Raw genomic sequence first — 6,550 nt, forward strand, 5'->3', positions numbered from 1 at the left:
TGCTGACAACACAAGATTAACACCCCTGCTCTCTCTACATAAGCCTTAAAGTGGTTGTAAACCCTTACACACCACTTTTACCTATAGGTAAGCCTATAATAAGGCTTACCTCTAGGTACCGTGAATATCTCGTAAACTTGCACAGTTTTAGGAAATTTTCACTGTATCGGCATGTGCCGACGTCATCAGCACATGCACAATGAAGAAACGTCTCGCTCGTCCTGTTTCTTCAGCTACTGTGCTGCTACCAGTGGCTCCCGCGGATATGCACGGGAGTGACGTCATCTTGGCTCCAGCCAATAACGGCGCCGGAGCCTGCGAACTCCGGAAGACATGTTGTCTGTCACAGCGGTGTGCCGAAACCACTGTGGGGGCTTCGATCTAAAGTATTTCATAATGAGCTAGTATAGTATGCATACTAACTCATTACGCAGGTTTTTTCTTTTCCCTTGGGTTTACAACCTTGTTAAGCCTAGTACACACTATTTGTTTTGTTTTTTCAACCCAATGGGCTGAATGAAAAAACAGTGGAGCTTGCTGCACTAAAGCCAGCCATAGGTGGAGCAATTTTATTTCCTGCAACCATGGGTTGCAAGAAAGAAAATCGTTCAATTTCCCCCATCAACAGTCAGTCGATCAACTTGGGTACATTCAGCATGCCCCATACATGGTTCAATCCTCCAAGGGTCACTGCTGAACCGTCTGAGATTCGAACCATATATAGTCAGCTTTAGGAGTTGTAAAGGCAGAAGGTTTATTATCTTAAAAAAACTTTTGTGTATAGCAGCCACCTCAGCATCCCCTAATTACTTACCTGAGCCCCATTTCTCTCCAGTGATGTCTACGAATGTCTAAGCCATCCGGGACACTCCTCTTGATTGGCTGAGACCCAGCAGTGGCGCCATTGGCTCCCACAGCTGTCAAAGTCAGTCAGCCAATCAGGGGAAGAGGGGGGCGGGTTTAAGTCGGGGCTTTGTTTCTGAATGGACACAGTGAGCTGTGACTCTGCTCCAGTGACCCCACAGGAAGCCGCTGACTGTGGGGGCACCTGATAGGAGGTATGGGCCAGGAGCAGCAAAGAGGGATCCGAGAAGAGGAGGATCCGTGCATCTTTGTGCAGAACCAACTGCACAGAAGCGATAAGTACAACATGTTATTTAAAAAAAAAAAAAAGACTATACAATAACTTTAACTATGTGATGTTGGTACAGCTATCTCCCTGCTGAGCTATTGTGTTCTAATAGGGGGACTGCCCCACCCCGGAACACACCAGTCAGTGATCTCGGCTATTTTCCTGCAAGTGCTGATCAGATGTCAATTGGCTGCTGTTTTTCCAGCATGACTGTTCAACAGACTGTAGTACACACTGGCCAAATGTTGGCCAGTTTCTGTTAAATCTGCTGATATTCGACTAATGTGTACCAGCTTTTAGATACATTGAGGGAAATTTAAAACTCGAGCAGACAATCAACATCTATCTTCAGCGTGTTCAGTTAAGCTTTGAAAATGAAAGGTAGAAGCTGATTGGTTGCCATGCCAAGGTACTGCAGATTTTTACAGTAATTGGATACTTTCATTAACATCCACTTATATAGTAGACAAATAGTGATTGTTTGGACAGATAACAGTTGCATCCTTTTCCCGGAGGTTTTTTACACGCACAAAAGTAGGAACATTTCAAACAGGCAGAACCTGTAACTTGACAAACACCTCAGAACAACCATTTTCTGCCTTTTTTTTTTTTCTTACAATAAAGGATTTGTATGAGCCCAAATCTACATAATGTATTTATTGGCGTATAACACTCACTTTTTTACCCTGAAAATAGAGGGTAAACTGTGCCTGCGTGTTATACGCAGGGGGTTGTAAAAGTTTTCTTCCTGAAACGTCCCTGTTATACGCCGATAAATACGGTAACTTTCTATGCCTGCATCGTGCTGGAGTTGTAAGTTTACAAAAAATGTAAGCCTATCTAGATATGTACAAGCTTGTATCTAGAATTGTATATAAACCGCTGTTAAGCCATTTACATTATAAATCTAAAAACTTGAAAACCTATATTTATACTGTTGAAATACAGGTGCTTGTTGAGTTCAAAGGTTGAGTCCAAGCAGTTCCTAGCAACCCTGACTGTAAGGCCTCATGCCCACTGGATGTTATAAAAATGCCAGTAGCATTCGCTGTAGCTGTAGAATTTTTTTTTTTTTTTTTGCAGTAGCAATTTTTAGCTGTGTGTTTTTTTTTTTTTTTTTTTTTTTTTTTTTTTAGCAAAACTATACTCCCACAAAAGCTTGGGGCTAAAAACCAAACGCTGTTTGGTTTTTAATTTTTTTTTTGCGTTTTTAAGCTTTTATCAGCGGTTGAGCATTTTACAGTTGAAAAACTCCTCCTAAAACCCACTAGTTCTGGGGGGGTCTTTTTTAGCCAGAACACGCCCCTGGCAAAAAATCGCTGATAACCGCCTATGTGGGCATAGGATAACATACTGGGGGGGGTTTACTGGCTACAGAATGTCTGAAGTCAAAAACAGCAGCTGTAAAAACGTCCAGTGCTCATGAGGCCTAAAGATGAAGCTAGAAACAATGCAGATCTTGATGCAGTCTGTCTGTGGTATTTGAGGTCTGCAGGAAACAATTAAGTTTGGTGTGTATCACACCTTCTCCAGGGTGCTTTGTCTTGCACCCACTTGCTCACTGCACTCAGGTTTTCATGCTTACAGCCAGATTTAAGCACATGGAAGGTATAAATGGTAATTTGCATCAGCAAAATGTAAGTAATAGTGTGGGAAAGTGGTTGTATGCACATTGGTCCTTGCACTTTACTTCACCTAATTTAATAACTTAAAGCGGAACTAAACCCATCAATTTAATGGTTTAAAAAAAGTTACGTTGCCGGGAATGCTAATTATCACGTTTACTTGTGCTTTCAACCAAAGTGTCAAATGGCTGGAGTCATAACTGATCACATGTGCAGCATCATGGCAGTTGCAGATCAAACAGGTGCTAAGATGGCAGCTTCCTTGGCTGAAAAGTATAGGAGGGTTTAGTTCTGCTTTAATACAAGGATAAGTGGTATGTGGTAACCAACAGTAATGCATCGCAAATCAGCCATTTATAGGAGAAGTAAGGCCATACTTCTCCTGTGGATCACAGCACAGGCGTGCACTTTAGTTCTGCACTCCTGTGACCCAGATTCAAATGATTCAGCTAAAGCCTGCTGTCCGCTGATGTCACACAGTCGCTCCAGGCTATGCATGGATTCCAACAATAATGCCAAACCGGGAGCTGGCTCAGCGTCTCGGCGTGCCACTGAGAGCCTGAGCCAGCCTCTCCCACCCCTGTACAGGCTAGTGCTCAGCATAGAACAATGATTGACAGACCCTGAGAACAGAGTGATCAGCAGTCTTTGCTTTCTCTTAGGGTAGCGCTGGCAGGGGACAGCTGCAGCATTAAATCGATGCTGCAGCCATCTAGATATTTATAAATGTTATTTTCCATTCTCTCTTTTAATCGGCTGCTATCAATTTTTGTGTTTGGTTGCTGTAGGTCTGATCAGCTTTTTGCACTTCTATTACTAAGAGTAGATAATCCTAAGCATTGAATATTCATTCGCACCAGTGGGGGAATTATACCTCAGCTGTGGGTGTGCACTGTGAAGGGAGCGCTGCCAAGGGGATATAATGGTGTAGCGCACCGTTTTTTTTCTCCCCATTGTTATTGAACTGTCACAAAATGACATTTCATTAATATTTTGCTGTGAGCCGCAACATGCTGTACTCAAAAAGTAGAGCATGGCCTTTTTTTTTTTTTTCCAGCTTAGTGGTGTGAACGGATTTTTTTTATAAGCTTTGAAGGGGGTTGTAAAGGTTTGTTTTTTATTTTCTAAATGGGTTCCTTTTAAGCTAATGCATTGTTGGTTCACTTACATTTTCCTTCGATTTCCCTTCTAAATGTTTTTTTTTTCTTTGTCTGAGTTTCTCACTTCCTGTTCCTCCTCAGTAAGCTTGCCCCCATCATCTGAGTTGTTCTGGCTGGGGGTTAGTCGGCGTGCTCGCACCCTCCCTTGGGACTACATCCCTGCGGGGAGATGCTGTGTTCATAGGGATGTTGTCCCAAGGGAAGAATGGAGAAAAAGACTGGACAGCCACACTTCCACAAAATTCTTATCATAGCTATGACTAAGCGCTGATACCCCAGTGCGAAACGCGTTAGCTATCCACCCCACTGTCTGCTGTGATTTGTAGTGCTGTTTACATTTTTTACTATTAAAGGCAACATTTTAAGAATTTTGTGGAAGTGCGGCTGTCCAGTCTTTTTCTCCAGTCTTCGCTCTGTGCATTGCCTGCACCCACGCTTCTGAGAGGACACTGATTGCTGAGTGCACTCACCTGGAGCGGCAGTTTCCTTTCTCTAGTCCCAAGGGAGGGGGCGAGCATGCCGACTAACCCCCCAGTCAGAACGTCTCAGATGGGGGCAAGCTTACTGAGGAGTAACAGGAAGTGAAAAATTCAGACAAAGAAAAAAAACATTTAGAAGGGAAATGGAAGGAACAGATAAGTGAACCAACAATGCACTAGCGTAAAGGAACCTATTTAGAAAATAAAAAAACAAACCCTTACAACTCCTTTAAAGAAAATTGCCTGGTATATGCTGTGGACAAGGCTGCCCAATGCATATGATGTGAATAGGCCCCCAAGCCTATCCTTTCTCTAGCTGTAGCATAGGCCAAATGGAAGTCAGTGCAGCCATTGCAGGGTTGAGGTCTCGGATTGTTTTATAACTGTGCAAGGCAAAATGGAAGCAATCCGAATAGCACATGTTCTTGTGTATATCCTAGTGCAGCGCACAATGGAAATAATCTGTTATTATTTAACTGCACTGGGCAAAATATTCATGCTGAAGTGTACACTGTGGGAGAAGCACATTAAGGACCCTTTCACATCTCTCTGCATTTTTATGTCACTTCCCAACATCCACTTGAATGGGCTGCCAATGTACTAGAATGACCAAAAAGAAATGGCTGCACATTTTTTTTTGCAACATTGTGTACCACAAAACACAGTAGCGCATTACCATAATGCAGCTGTGTTGTGTTGTGAAGGTGCGTTTTGGGTGCCATTCAAAATGAATGGCACTGCAACTTACAAAAATGTGTAAGGTGCCGCAGTGCATGAATGTGAAGCCAGCATAAAAGCAGTATAGACTTGGGTTCCAGTTTGGGTTTTGTTGACTGCAGCTGCAGGTACAGATACTCGTGTACACCACATGAGAAGCACGATCTGCTGAACGTTTTTACTTTTATTTGCATTGTTAAACAATTATGAGCCCAATTCAGATTAAAGAACTCAACTTTGCACCTTTTTTAATTTAATTTTTTTTTTTTTTTTTTTTTTAAGATGAGCTATGATCTGTGTGTAGCCTCACTGAACGGGTGCTGTCAGGGGGGAGTTTTGCTTCCATTATGAAGTTTTGTGTGATCTGTGCTGTCACTCGGCATTATATTGCAGAGTGGGGTGGGACAGGAACACCGTTTCTCAAGGTCTCGGACACATTAGTTGCTCTCATGTCAAGGACAAAAATTGCCTATAGCAGCCATATAAATGAATTGTAGTTGGAGATTCTGCTCATCTTGAAACATTTCTTTTCACTTAAACTGGAGTTCTTCTATAATTCCATTCAGATTTCAACAGCTGCTGCTCTTTTTTGGCTTTGATTTTCTATATTAACATATATTTGCACAATTTCGCCCACCGTGTCCTACGGTGCAGGAGTACATCACATTCTTTGAAATGTAGTTATAACACGCCGTGTGACATGAATAAAATCTCAATAGCAATTGTAACCATTCTGCTTTTCTGTACAGATTTGTATGGTGGTATAAACACAAAATGTAAATCTACAACAAAATCATTTTGTGGAACCCTTGTTTTTATATCTTTTGATACAAATACAGGATTTATTATAGCATTATACTTTTGATAACAAGGTTTGAAAAGTTTCAGGCTAAAAATAGTGACTTTCTAACATTTTAAATACTAATAAAACAAGCTGATTAAGATACCATGTTTGTAATATTTTTATTAAACTAAAAATGTGTGATTTCAATAAATATGTAATTTAATTACAATGTATGGTGTTTGTTTGTTTTTTTGTTTTTTTATACAAGTACATGTATAAAAGGGAAGAATGGGTGAGCCTTCCTTCCTTGTTCACTTCTTCAACCCATAATAAAGATGATGCTTCAGTAGTGTTGGGAAGATTAATGCTGCTTTATGAAGGCATGAAGATCCATAATCTACACACCCCACAAATGCACTGTAACTGACAACTTTCATTTATTGTTGGCGAAAAGTTTTATCTTTGTATTGCACAAAGGCAGAGCACATCATGTGGCACTAGAGGCCTGCATACTAACAGACATACAAAGAAACTGTCCACCATGTGGACCTGGCAGAGTTGGTGCTTGGGTTGTGGGTGTGAAGGTAACAGATCTTCCATGCAGGTGTAAAAGCCAAGTTATTGAGCCATTAGATGTGTGTATGTGCATATTT

Source organism: Rana temporaria, chromosome 3, assembly GCF_905171775.1.
Source record: "Rana temporaria chromosome 3, aRanTem1.1, whole genome shotgun sequence".
Classification (NCBI taxonomy): Eukaryota; Metazoa; Chordata; class Amphibia; order Anura; family Ranidae; genus Rana; species Rana temporaria.